Source organism: Choloepus didactylus, chromosome 11 (genome assembly GCF_015220235.1).
Source record: "Choloepus didactylus isolate mChoDid1 chromosome 11, mChoDid1.pri, whole genome shotgun sequence".
Taxonomy (NCBI): domain Eukaryota; kingdom Metazoa; phylum Chordata; class Mammalia; order Pilosa; family Megalonychidae; genus Choloepus; species Choloepus didactylus.
In genome coordinates this window covers 4,741,668-4,756,566 of record NC_051317.1, presented here as the reverse complement: position 1 = coordinate 4,756,566, position 14,899 = coordinate 4,741,668, and the positions used below count along the sequence as shown (strand labels likewise).

The 14,899-nt window shown below is 36.5% G+C and overlaps 1 protein-coding gene across 3 annotated transcripts in view; it reads left to right on the top strand.

Annotated features, from left to right (window-relative positions):
* TENM2 (teneurin transmembrane protein 2) overlaps positions 1–14,899 on the top strand; it is a 1,024,030-nt gene that overhangs the window by 417,537 nt on the left and 591,594 nt on the right. The window lies entirely within an intron of this gene.

Here is a 14,899-nt window from a genome sequence, read left to right as displayed (position 1 = left end):
ACATTGTGTATCTATGCCTCCCATCACTCTGCTGAAATCACCTGACCTTCCTACAGAGTTTAGTCAACTCAGCTGCCCTTTAGATGGAGACAAATGAATTTCCAGGATTATGCAGGTCAGGTCACCTGGGGTCAAAAACTGATTATTCAGTCATGCTGTCATCTTTGTTTTACCTCAGCATCTTTGAAGGTTTCTTCTTTAGGTCCCCACCTTTGATTTGGTGCCCCCAAATGTTTATTCCTGAGAAAGTACATATGCAACTCAAATACGGAGGCCCACGATTTATGCCTGTAGTTCATTCCAGTGCACTCCCATGGAGGCAGATACCCAGCAGTGACAGTTCAAGATAGTGATTTGAAAGGAAGAATAGTACTTTGGAGAAGAAAAGAATAAGGAAAAAAAAAAAGGCATTAAAATTTGAGACAAAGTTTCTGCTGCTTATGAGCTATGTGACCTTGAGCAAGTTATATCATCCTCTGTATTTCCCAATTTCCTCATCTGTAAAATGGAGGCATTAATAGAACCTCCCTCTTGAGGTGAATCAACCAAGATAAATAAGTAAAACACTTAGTAAGTGCTCAGTAAGTAGTAGCAGCATTGATGAAGGCAGGGGCAGGAACACCTGTATGTGGGTTTTTATCAGAGGACCATCAGTTAACAGAAATGTAATCTTCCCAAACCCAGAATTCAGATTATGTTTATGTACTACTGGTCGCGCTGTCAGCACTGAAGCTTTTATAAATGTTCCATATAAAAACACCACTATCTTTATATTGTCTGGCTCTGTTTAAGCTCTAGCCACAGACAGCTCCAAATTTGCATTCCCCATATTTACATTCTCCGTTTCACCGTCTTACAAAACAAATGCAAGAAAGTAAATCATCAACTTAGAACACCCATTCTATCAAGCCAATGTTCCATCCAATGAATGGCTGGGTTAAAAAAAAAAGAAAGTTACACATCACCCCAGTCATATGCCAGCATTCTGAAAATAACAGTTAAGCCCAATGCCAATATGATATAATGAGATTTTTTTTTTTAAGCAATGTTAACATCTAATGAAATTGGTATGGTTTATTAATGGCCTGTGTCTCTTTTGAATTGGAAAGCTCAAGTATCTTGTCTCCTTGTTGTTTGGGGTGATACACAAGAACTTTTGCATCCCTGCTGATATTTAAATAAACCTGAGGAGGTAGAATTTGACAAGAAACTGCCACATGAAGCTGACAAGAAGAGAGAAGGGAATCTGTGCTAAGAGAACGGTAGTTACATCTTTCCATTAACAATCTTTGCCTTTCTAAAATTGTATGTAGTCACAGTCCATCTTTGTACCATCTGGCCATCCTGCACCTCAGAGAGACAGGCCTGAGTGTCCAGCTCTGGCTATTGCTGGGTTCAGATGTCACCAGTGCTGCCCAACTCTAATCATGGCATTCCTGGTTTCATTTGAAGACAGTTTATTTTTTCAAAACCTTGGGAAGTTTTCTCTGACCACATGGTTTGATGACTTTGTATGGGAGGCAGCCTAGCACAGTGATTAAGGGAATTGGAATCCCGGCTCTGATACATATGAATTGGGTGACTTTGGATTTCCATCTATCCATATAAAGGAAAAATATAATAGCACCTAGTTCACAGGGAGTAAATGACATCTGGCACGTGATCAGCATGCAAAAAAACAGCTGCAGTTTTTATATCACATCAGAGAATCACATTCTTTTCTAGATGGTAAAAGAAAAATAGTTATATTGAAATAATGCTTTTACAGGACCTGTCTTCTCTCTACCTTCCCTTATTATTCCAGTGGTGTACACACCTCTGTAATATGGATATATCAGAAATCAATATGACTTACAAAACCTTAGGAATCTTTATGGACCTCATGCTTGACAACATCTTGGAATAAGCAATGTGAAGGTCTCAAGTCCATTCAAGCAGCCAGTTTTGTAAAAGTCATATTATCTTAAGCCGCATATCACTGTTAACAACTCATTATATGGTACATCCTTTCTATGCATTATCAATTTTTTCAGACTATGGTTGTTGCATGTATCTTCATTTTAGTGACAGGTCCATTCTGTGAATCTTCAATGATGTATTTTTCCACTATTTCTGTCTCCAATTCATACTTTAGCCTTTTAAAAAAATATATATGGAGTTTTCCCTTTGTAGTTAAACATCTTTAGAGCATTCACTATCCCCCTTCTTTACTAATTCTTTTTTTCCCAGTGCTATACAATTATTCCATAAACCAGCTCCCCAAAATAAAAAGTACAGATATGGTTCCTGGTTTATTTTGGAATGCACAGTCTAGGTGAAAAGAGAATACTGAAAACATCTGCACTTTATACCTATTTCTAATGCCCTGCATTAAGGCATGTTTGATAATTGTTTAACACTTTAATAAGTGGATTTGATAATGTGTACAAAGCAGTATGGCAAGAGTAAAATTCCTGTATCACATATAGGATATGCACATTGGTGGCTGGACAGGAGAGAGTGACCATGCATCAGGGAAAACTTCCCAGAAAATGGCAGATGATTTTCTTTCAGAATCTAGAAAAGGAGCTTTGGGATAATAGTTTTATGCCAAGTGATTGCTGCCTGCAACTTTATTCTGCCTGCATATCCCATAAATAATATGTTTTCAATAATGCAGTGTATCCTTTGTTGGGACAATGTTTCATGAAACTAAACCTAGATTTCTCTCACTCCTGAAATGCCCTTGAAAAGGTGATTATGCTGGGCGTTCTGTAAATCTAATGCTTTTTTGTCATCAAGAAAAAGTCAAACTAATTAAACCATGTGGGAACAGAGCACCTGAAAATGACCTCTTAGAGTCAGCTAATGGCTGTATGTAATTCTTTCAACTAAATGTATGCATGTTATACAATAAGGACACTTGGTGGTCAGTGGCTTTCCCTCTATGCCCTATTCAAACTCTTCTGTTTGCCTTTCAATACGGTTAGGACAATAGAATGTTGTCACATCTCTTATTCAGCTACTAGTCTAAGAACTCTCAACACTTGTTTAACAATAGTCCAGCGTGTTCCCAGTTATCTCAAAGGAATACTACAACCTGAAATGATTCTCCCACTTATTATGATTGTTCTTAATGATAGGGAAATTTTACAAAGTGATCCTATAAAACAAATAATCCCATTTACTTTGTGTTGTTGAGGAGATCACTTGCAGCTTTCCATGGATCTTTATGGGGATCTGCAAGAATTCTTTCAAATGAATTCTTTTCAAATGTCTCAGCTGTGAAATACTGGGATGCTGGGATAAGGGCAACTGCTTTTGGTTTCTTTGTCAGACGTTATTAGTTTTATGACTAATCATATTTTTCTGTTTCTGTTATTTGGTAGGCACATCAGAGTTAAAAAATTTACCCCCTGTCACTAAATCTACTGGTATTTATATCATGTATTCTGTGTACTAACTTTATCCTGACTTTCTTCATGTTTTTCCAACACTTATTTGCCACCCCATCAAACATCACTATTTTGAAATTTTTTTTCAGCATAAGGCTCTGTAGGAACCTTAAAGTGTTTTGAACCATGTGATTCCAAAATATGTTTTAAAATGTAATTAATGAAAAATACTCTAAAACTGTTGATAATAATAGAGATTTTAAGATGAATTTGAATAGACTGTAGTTCAAATTATTGATCTCCCTGCCCCAGATTTAACAGATCTAAGCTACTCCATTGTTTGTAAGATATAAGAATTGGAGATAGTCTAAATGTGCATCATAAATTAAATTAATTGATGTTATGTTAACGTATAAAACAGTATACATTGGGACAGCACAATGTTTAAAGTTATGGAATAGTTTTCTGGTATATTATTTAATTTAAAATACCAGGTTACAAAATATTTTCTCTAGAGCTATTCCCTTTATCTACAAGGATTAAGTTTTTATACCTACACATACCCCCCCCCCCCCACACACACACACAATATTAGAAATAATTTGCAATAAAATTATGGCTGTGTCCAAACAGTGAAATTATAGGCAATTTTTCTTTTTCATCCTTTTTTGCATTTTTTTATTTTTTTGTATTTTCTATGTTCTCTACAATGAACATATATTTCTAACTGAGGAAAAAAATGCTTTTCAAAGTCAGATACGAAACACTTATTGTTATCACATATAACAGATTAGTCCAGCCTCTCAAAATAAGCCATAAAAATGGACTCCTCTATACTCAATACAGGGCCTTTTTTATTTTGGTGGCGATGGAATAGTGTCTGGAGATTGGCAAAATTATTTAATAAGCAAATCTTATAAGCAGGCTCATTCTCTTCCTTCATCTGTGCTTCCACAGCAGTCTGTGTTTTTTTATACTACTTGAAATCTTGAAGTACAATTATTTTGTTTATTATTCTTTGACTCCATTCCTAGCCACCCATTAGACTACATTGCATTTGAAGGTAGAGATGAATCCTATTTTTAGTCATTCGGTAAATGTTTGTAGAGTGAGGGAGTGAATGAGTGAGTGAAAGTAAAAAAAAAAATAAGAAGCCATCACTGCCAACCAGGCCTGGAAAACAGCATACAAAATGCCTTCTCTCACAGCCACTTTTCTTCGCTGACTTTGTCTGCATGATTGCTTCAAATCTGTATTCTCTTTACCTATCTTGCTTCAGCCTAAATGTTGAATATTGTATTTTCCCTCAAAGGATATCAATAAAGATTTTATTTTTTTTTTCAATTACTGTTACAGGGAAGGTTTCCTTTTAGGAAAACTAAAACTTACTAACTTTTCTTCAGCAAAGTTGACAATCTCTTTCTTCTCGCCATGATGACTATAGTCAATCAGTAGTCAGTTGGAAGCCAAGCTAAACATAAAGTGATTAAAAGAAAACTGAAACACAAATGCACCCTCTTGAAAACCTAATCATATTACAAAGCTTTAAGCATGAGTTATGAGGTAGCTGGGGCTGGCTGGGTTTTAACGAAGTACCTATAATTCCATATCAGCTGCCACAGAACTATTTCCTATAGCCTTTCTGACTTCTCTCTACCTTTAAAATGTGATTTACTCTGTTATCTTCTACTTATAGAGTCTTCAAGATCTACCTAAGAAAAATAGTAATAATAATATGTTAAACTATAATGCTATAAGACACTTATTTTTCTACATTCATATGGTGAAATTCAAATGATAAAAATAGAATAAGTAATTCAGAAGATTTCAAACCTATGGCTGTTAAAATGAAACCATTTTCTCAATTCAAGAATCCTGGCCTGAATGCATATGTTATCAGCAAGTATTATAGATATACTCCCTTTGAAAATATGTGCATGTTTTATTCAGTTTAAATTAGGAGTAATTAGACTTATTTAACGTTAAGGGGTCCATGGTCATGATTTCAATATATTCTATTCATAATTAAACTTTTAACCAGTTTCGGTGCTGAGAGAATTTTTTTATTTTAGAAAGGATAATTTAGTAGGGAAATCTTAGGAACTAATTTCTTAGCCTGTGTTCTTGAAACGTGTTATTAGAAATTGATAATCTGAGGCATTTGAAGCAGTGTAGATTTTATTCTGGATCAGCGTTCTGCAGAAAGATTATATTGACGAAGAATCTAAAGTGCGTTCTCTATCTCTATGTGTAGAAAAAAGGAAAACTAAAGCCTTTTGCAGTAGTCACCCAGGATAAACTGGGGCCTTTTCTGAAATTAATAGCTTCCATGGATTTTTCTTCATAATGGTAGCAGTTTTTAAGTTAGCTCCTTTCATTGGTCAAACTAGTCCTTATTTTACACACTCCTTCTGACCACCTGGTTAAGTATCATAATTCTGCGTCTGTATTTCCTTTTTCTTTACCTTGCAGGCTTTGGAGGAAGTATCCTCCAGGCTGTAGTGGATTTTCCTTCTCAGTGCTCCTATCATAGGCACTTGCAGCTAGTTATTTAATTAATCATACCATTTCTCCGACCAATGTTGAGACCTGTTTTATGCTGGGTTCAGTACTAGGCTCTGGGCATGCCTTTATAATGCTTATCTGCTTGTAGAGAACACAAGCAAGAATAGGGCTTTTGGAAAAAAATATATGGGACACCCTAATTTAGAATAGGTTCCAAAAGGAAAACAAAAAAACAAAAAAACTCCCTGACAAAATAATAATGGGCTGAATCTGAAGGAACAGTAGGAATTCAGAAAAACAGTTAGGGAAAGTGGTACCAGGCAAAGAGACATTATAAAGGATTTGGGACAAATGAGGGAGTGGTGTTTCAAAGAACTGAAAGTCCTGGCAAGAAGGAAAAGGCTGGAAATGAAGTAGGGTTCTTAGAGGGAGAAATACTGGAAAACCCTCCAGTATTTCTTATGGTCCGAAAAATATTTTAAACTGAGAGAGACATTAAGAGACCAACAGTTAAGAAAGTGTAGTCTGGCTAAGTTGTGGAAAACAAGAGGCTGGCAAGACCTAGTGGAGAAGCCATAGCCACTAGTAAACCAGATGAGAGAGGGGGATGGTCCAGACGAGCTTGAGAGCTTGGAGATCCAGAGCAGCCCGCAGGGGCCAGCCATGCTTAGGAGGTGCAAGTGCAAACAAATGCATTTGAGATTAAAGCGGGGATCTAACATACACTCTAAGATATCACCCTGAATTAAAATTACTTATTTTCTATATCCCCTGTGAAACTGTGAGGTTTTTTTTTAAAGGCACTTTTGTAAATCTAGACCATAACCAACCTCAACTTTTAGATGCTTGGTACATGTGAAGAAGTAAACCTTGATTGGATCTGTGTTGTAAACTCTGTTTGAATGATGTTATTACACTCATGCCTCTGGAAAACAGTTTCACTGAAAATGTAAGTTACAAACTATGTAATGTTTTCTAATTTAATTTTCTGTTCTTACATTTTAAAGCAGTGATGAAGTCAAACTTAGAAAAATGGAGCTTTTACTCTATAATCATACATACTTATGAATTGCTTGATAAGCCCTTAAACTCCATACTCCGAATCACACTTCCAATAGTGTTGATAGGATTCTTTTGGAACGTTCTGGCATTTACACACACGGAGTTTGTTTTTCTTCTTTTCTACTTTTTTAATAAAAAGGTGATTATGCACTCCATATGGTTCCGCAACTTGCTTTTTTCTAATAGCATATCATGGATAGCTTTCCATTTCTTTTAACAACTGCAGCTCCTTCCAAAGATGGAAGTACAATGACTTATTCCCCCACTAATGAGCATTTAAGTTATTTCTATCTTATTCAGTGTTATTAACAATGCTGAAATAGACATTTTTGTACATATACTTAATTTCTATAGGACAGATACCTAGAATTAGGCTTGCTAGATTGAAGAGCATATACATAGTAAAGATTTATATGTGTGTATGTTTGTGTGTATGTAGTCAAATTGCCCTCCAAAAAGATTGCACCGATTTATTTTCCCACCAGTAGTATAGGAGTGCTCAGTTTTCCATATCCTCATCAAATCTGGTCAATCTGAAGGAGAAATATTTTACCTCTTTTTTTTTTTTTTTTAACTCTTTCAGTTTTCTACGTTTTCCTTCCAGATCGTTTGTTCACTCTTTAGTTATGTACATTTTGTTATTCATCTGTTCTCTTAGGGGCTGCTTGTGAGTGTGTGTGTGCTGTGTTGTGTTGAAAAAGAGTGCACACTCTGCTTTTGTAGTTTTTTTCATAGAAACCTGTTTTTATACATGCAATACTCTTTTACATCTCTCTGTAGCTAATAAATAAAATTATTTTGAAAAACAATTTTCTTTAGATTCTGGCAAAATCTCTTTCCTCTGGGATAATTGTTTCTCTTCCTTCCTACTATTGGCATCCCTTACATACAGTGATTTTTTATTGCCCATTCATAGGTATATATAAATATCAATGGATCACTGAAAAGATATAACATGGACGTCATCATCAGTTACATATGTCAGTTTCTTTAGGAGCCCTTTCCTTGCAATGAAGGTGATAATGCAAGTTCTCTATGGCTAGAAGATTGGTGATGTCTATAGCCCTTTAGGCAGAATATGTGGGAAACTGAGGCAAGCTGGGAACCCTGGGCATAACAGTGAGACGTATGATATTAGATACTTGATGAAATGCAGTCAGACTTGTTCATACCTTACTTTACATAGAATCATTTTGCTTGTGGTTTTCCCTTTGTTGTCTTATCATTAGAGAGACAAATAGATAATAAAGAGGAGAGAAAGTAATGATACTTACTTTTGCCAAGTAGAAACTTTCAAATTAGCTATATTGAGATTTTTAAATATGTATCTATCCCAAGACCCAACTGCTATTGAAACACATAGCGTCTTTTTAATGTGTTCGACATATTTACTAGTATAGTCTTCTGTAAAAATGGACAATAATAATAGCAACTACACTTATTTCTTTCACAGTATTTATTGCTATCTGTATTGATTGTGTATGCTTATTTGTATATTCCTCAGTAGCTCTGTGACAGACAAGACATGCTTCTCTTATTCACTGGGCATCAGAGATAGAAAAATAAAGAAAATAGGCATAGTCCTTGCTGCCATTTTTATATTACTTTGTCTCAGTTGCTTAAAGGAAAGATGGTTCCTATGGCATCATCCTACTTTTTGGTTGTAAAAATATCACTAACCCATTAGGAGAAGAACACTATTCATACAAAATAGAATAATGTCCATTATGCTAATCATTAAAAAGTAGAGGGTTTTGTTGTTATATAAACATCTTGTTGAATGTAATGAAATCCCAAAAGCTGCTGAGAAAATAAACACAGGCAGCATTAGAAATAACATTGTCATTTTCTCCATGCCCCAAATAGCATGCTTTTCTGAGATAGGGAAGACCATATTTGTCAGACATGAAATTTATGTTCCTATGAAAGGGGCACCTGACATTATAATGAAACTCACAAAAGCATGCAAAGCAGTTTGGAAGAAAACAAAACGTTCCAAAGCATAGGAATAATTGATGGAATCATAATAATGCTAATTTTAATAACAATCAATCTATGAATGGCCTGCAAGCTTCGCTCTCTAGCATATTCTACTCTTATTTATGATGATTCTAATGTAATTGGAAGCATTTTTAAATTAAAAAAGCATGTAGAACTTGGATAAAAGAAATGCCTTTAAAGTGGCTGGGTGGTCACTGTGCTTGCCTGTAGCTCCCTGAACTTTCTAAAAGGACAAATTGCACACTCTGTGTGGATGTGGCAGTGAGACAAACCAGTGAGTCTATCACTGCAGCTGGCAATGGGAACCACCCATGCCAGCTCATCTTCTCCAGCCATAATTCAGTAAAAGGATCATGATCAACACTTAGATTTATTTTGATGAGGAAAAACATAAAGTGTATACCCAAGCCTCCCTGATGAGATCTTTAACATCCCCTGGATGCTTCTGCATGAGACAGACGGTCACAACCTTGGCTACTTGTTCCAGCTGGTTGATGGTCTTTCCAAATGATGCCACCTGGCTGTTGGGTCTGCACGCGGGTGAACACAGGGACCAGCCTTTGTCTCAGCAATGGCACAGAGCAGGAGGCATTTACATTTTGGAAATTCTCAGTTCATTCTCTGTGCCTTCACCATCAATAATACACTGCTCTGTATCTCCCGCATCAAGAATAAGGGCACCTGCTGGCATTTCACTCATGGTGTAAATGAATAAGGAAGCCAGGAGAATGAGTCATGCAACAAATGAGGAAGTCGTGTGTGCTCAAACAGAGCTTGGGCAATATTGGAAGGAAAGGATCCTTGACCCAAATGGCCTTGTCCATTGGTCTGCATGTGCAAGATGGGAAACAATGGAAGAATCTTGTTAAAGTATTTTATTGTAAGAAGAAACTATGCTATATGTGCTTTTAAGGACATAAAATAGTTTTCTTCCCTCATCAGCAGTTTTTTTCTCATTAATAAGAACAGTAGTTTTCATTGTAACTGTCATAACAGGAATACCAGTATCTATTGAGAACCTACTATAGCCAACCGTGTTCACATGCATTATCTCAGTCAATATATGGAACAGAAAGAGGTCCTGTTAATATCACCATGTTGTAGATGGAGGAAAATGAGACACGTAGAGCTTCCACTAATAGCCCACATATAAATGGCATGTAAGGGGAGAAGCCAAATTGCAAAGCAAATGAGATCTTATGGAATCTCTATCCCCAACCTTTATCAAGTACTCAATTCTGCATAGGTAGCTCACATTCTAAGGTTATATTTTAGAAACAGACTCTGGGGACCTCATAAAATTGTTACTTATCAATATTTAAGCCTTCCGTCTTGTTACTGTCAAACTTTGCAGTTTCAGAAACCAACTGGAAAAGAGAATTGTGGAATGTCTGTACCTTTGGATATAAGTAACATTATTAGGTAAAGTGACTCCAATGTCTAGTTTAAGGGAGAAAATGAAACCATCTGTGGAGATTATAAGCTATCTCTTTATTTTATTTCCACCTGCCCCATATTCACCATGCCAAAATAAACTCTGTCCTTCTGCCTTTATACCACAAGCACATGAGACTCTGGGAGTTTACATTCTGTCTAGAATCAACCAACCAATCAATCTCACTCTCTTTCCTTTTTTCTTTTCTTCTCTCTTTAATTTTATTCTTTCCTAGGAAAAGATCCTCTCTGGGTGGATCTTTCAAACACCGTTGGGAGGAAATGCATTTTCAGTATCACAGTGGTTGGTATTGCTGGTTTCTTGCTATATCAGTATTTCTTTTTTAGAGAATTTTCACCTATACTTTATACCTAGAACCTTCTCCCTGGTCCCCAGTGCTTGCAAAAGTAGAATGAAAACACAAGGCATTTATAAGTCAAAATCTTCATTGTGGTTTAATTCTAAACCTCATCAAGAGAACAATGTGGTTGAGGCAGTTCATGAAAGATAGATAATCATAAAAATATACAATAATCTTTGCTTGTTATTAAAAATGAGTTATGTCCCTGTTGCTAACTATAGGGCACATTTACCTTTCCAAAAATTGGTAAAGGTTATAGACGGCATGGAATCGTGAAGGCTGGAAGAGAGTGCCCAAAATGGTTTCCTTGTAGAGCAATACGGTTGGTTATCAGCTTGTAGGATCATGTAGTTATCAGTTTATGGAATGAGGTAGACTGAGTTTAAATTTAGTGCTGCCACTAGTAGTGGCATTACCTTGGGCAAGTCACTTACCATGTTTGGCTTCAATTTCCTCACCTGTAAAATGGGAAAAGTGTGTATCTCATAGGACTGAAGCAAAGGTTAAATAAAAGAATGCATTAAAGCACTTTGAACAATGTCTGCTACATTTTTAGGCTTGGAATTCATTGATGATTTACTATCATTTGCAAGATCTTATGTTCCTGTCCTATGACAAAGGACATCTTTGTGCATCTGTGTATGAGAAGGGTTAGCTGTTTCCTTCTTAAATGCTAAAGACATGCAGATGCATGATTTTATGACCAAAAAGATTATTTTATGTGGAGCTCTGACTTTTCCTATCCTTAATGTGTTAGATTAAATCTGGGAGAGGTCTGTTATCTTGGGTGAATCATGATGCATGTCTTTATGACTTAAGAGTTTAAAGGAGCTGTAGCCCATTTGTTGAGATTCATTTCCTCTCAGGCATCTATTCCAGAACCCAGAGGTTGCCATGTGTTTACTTGGAGGCTCTATTTCCTTCAGGTAGTGTCTGCACAACAGTCACTTTGATTCAGTGCAGGTTTTAAAAAGGGAAACATGTTTACAGAGTAGAAATACAGATAGGTCTCACCATTAGTGGGGACTTATGAGTTTCTATGGTAACGTCATCCAACTTCCCAAGGGCCAGTCTCAGGGAATGAGATTATGTTTGAGATGTGTTCTGGAATTTTCTTGATGGTCAACCTTACTATCGAGATTAAGAAAAATATAGGCGGGGTATACCATTGTAGCTTCACTAGGATGCTGAAGTCGTTTGAGACACCAGTGCCTTAGTTATCAGGGAGTACAGACCTTTAGGAAGTGAAGTTTATAGCATCCTTGCTCACAGGGGTTCCCTCAACATAAGAGCCCCACTTCCCATTTCCCAAGTATATACTGAAATACTCAAGAGTGAGAGAAAAGCACAATCCAAGGCAGTCCCAATTTCATCGCCAGATTTCTACCATTGAAAAATATATTGCCAAAGTGCATCAAACAAATTGCCAGATATGTGTGGTAAACAAAAAAGATACCTGCACTCTCCAGAGTGGTGGTAAGATCTATGCTTTAATTTGATCATTTGATGTTTTGCTGTTAACCTTACCTTATGTGTTCTCTGGTAACCTCAGAGAAAATTGACTGACTCAGGTTGCGCTATAGGATGTCAAAAAACAATTTACGTTTGATTTATTTAAGTCAACCATTTTAAATCAAAATGGCACTGATGTAACATTTGACATATTCACGTGTTTAGAGCATTCTATATATTTATTCAGCATAATTGCCAGTACATTTATTTTTAATTATGCATGTGCAGATAGGTTATGGAGACCACTATTTTCTGGAGAAAGATGCTTAATCTTCATCATAAAGTCGGGGAGGGAAAAATGGAAGCCTTGGAAAAGGGAGCACATATATTCTACACCTTATGCATCAAATAAAATCTCTCTGTGCATATACCTTGTGTTTTCACTTTGTTCCATAGCCACATTGATTGATAGGCACTTTTGTTCACTTACCTTGTTAGCTTTGAGGTTGAGCGTTCACAGATGTTTTAGCTAAGGTATTTTAAGAGAAATTCTGCATGATCAAGGTACTTTGAATTAAGAGTAAAAAAAATTAAGACACTTCAGCCAACTATATGCTATTTACAGTAGTAGAATTTGGTACAGCAAAAGCAGGCAAGAATTTTCCTTCCTCCTCTCCTTTTCTCTCCCCATTTCTTCTGTTTTTAAATGCTACTTTTGTTGTATATGTGAAAAAAAATTAGAATAAACACATAAGCAGAGAAAAAATATTTGAAAATCTTCTGCAGTCCTACCACTTAGCAAGAATCACAATCAACATTGAAAGATATGCTTCCAATCCTTTCTCTACAATTATATGTATTAAAAATAAGATAATAATGATATTTGCATACCACTTACTCTGTGCCAGCACTTCTAAAAATGCTTTACATTTAATCCTCAAAGGAGTTCCATGAATTACGTGCATTATTATTATCATCTCCAGTTTATGAAGAAACTTAGGGTACAAAAAGGTCAAGTGGCTTTGCAAGGTTATAAAGGTAGTGATGGGCAAATAAGGATTTGCTCTCAGAAAATTGGACTCTAGATTCCCTGCTCTTAATTTCTCTGTTATACTATCTCTCGGTTTGTGTATTTTGAAGCAGAGCATTGTATTCTACTAATTATTTTACAGTTTTTTCACTTAATGTATTATGAACATTCCCCCCATGTTGTTATGTAGTCTATGGAATCCTTTTTAATGAGTCTCCTTTTGATTTCATTTAAAAGGGCATGTACGAAATTATTTAAATGATCCCCTGTTGTTGGGCATATAGGTATGTCCATTGCAGGAGGTTGTTGAATTGAGGAATTTCTGTCCTAGTCCTTGAAGCAGTGGTGTTTCAACTAACTCATTTACCAACTTTGAAAAACAAAACAGATTGCATGTTGCAAGACAGAGCTGCTGGCAAAATACTCTGTCGTGTCAGATTTATACAAACCCATCTCCTGTGTATTGCACCATGTCCTAGAAAACTGAAAACCATGAAAACAAGTGCTCATATTTTAAGGAACTCAATGACAGCTGATAAAATATTGCATTTTCTGTAGCAGTTTTTACATAAAGCTTCCACCTTAAAGAAATGGATTTGATGGGGCTAGGTGGTAATTTTTTAACACAAGCAGTGACAAAATAAACACCATCTGTTAGTATTGACTTATTCCACAGTATTCTCATGCTGGGTGATTTTATTTCACTTTTTTCAGAAATAGTTAATGACACATCTGGTAGTCAGTGAAGGTATACTTTGGGTGATTAAATGTGGTCATAAGTTTACACAAAATGCTAACAGAACAGCCCCCCACCCCACCCCCTTTTCTGTTACAACCAACAGGATACATCCAAGTCTCTGGTTAATTACTCATTTCAAACCTTGCACAGAATTATCTGTTAGGTGGTAGTTGAACTTTGGGGACAAACGTATTATTTTGAGTCCTCTGGGAAGCAGACACCAGGATGCAAGATAATTTATTGGGGGAAACACTTGTGAAGAACAAAGGGGATGAAACAGGAGAAAGTAGGGAGAGCCTTCAGGCAGCAATGCAAATCTGACACGAAGAAAGAGAGGGAAGGAAAGAAGATTGAGTAGGAAGAGCCTCCAAATGCAGCACATTCTAAAAAGTTTTAGCCAGGGCAATGGAGAGTCCTGGAGTCAAGGTTGCTCTTTGGAGTTTTCCCACATCCCGCAGCAATGGACCTGGATTAGTTTCTCCACTGTGCTCCATCATTGGCTGAGAGTATCCCATCAGGAGCATGGCTTCTGCAAAAACACAGTGGAGCCAGAGTGGGCAGTAGCGGGTCTCTCTATCAACTCTGTCCCTCCAAGCAGGAGATCTGAGTGGCACATTTTGATTGCCACAAATATAAGACAAAGCAGGAGTTGAGATGATCACTGCTTTTATTCATCTTTGTGTTTTGTTTTAAAAAGAAAACACATTTTAAATGGACTCTTCTTCCTCTAAATGGCTCCGTTGGACTAGCAGCCGTAGCTGTGTACTGAGAAGAATTAGAGTGATTGGAGTAGCATGTCCTGTTTCTGTTAAATTCTTTTGGCCAAGGAAAATGGAAGAGAGCTCGACACTGTTCTTACCTCTTCACCTGCTCTTTAAAATCTCTCAGAGGCTCTACTGCTGCTATTAATTTTTCTCTCGGTGCATAGTATTCCTTTGGT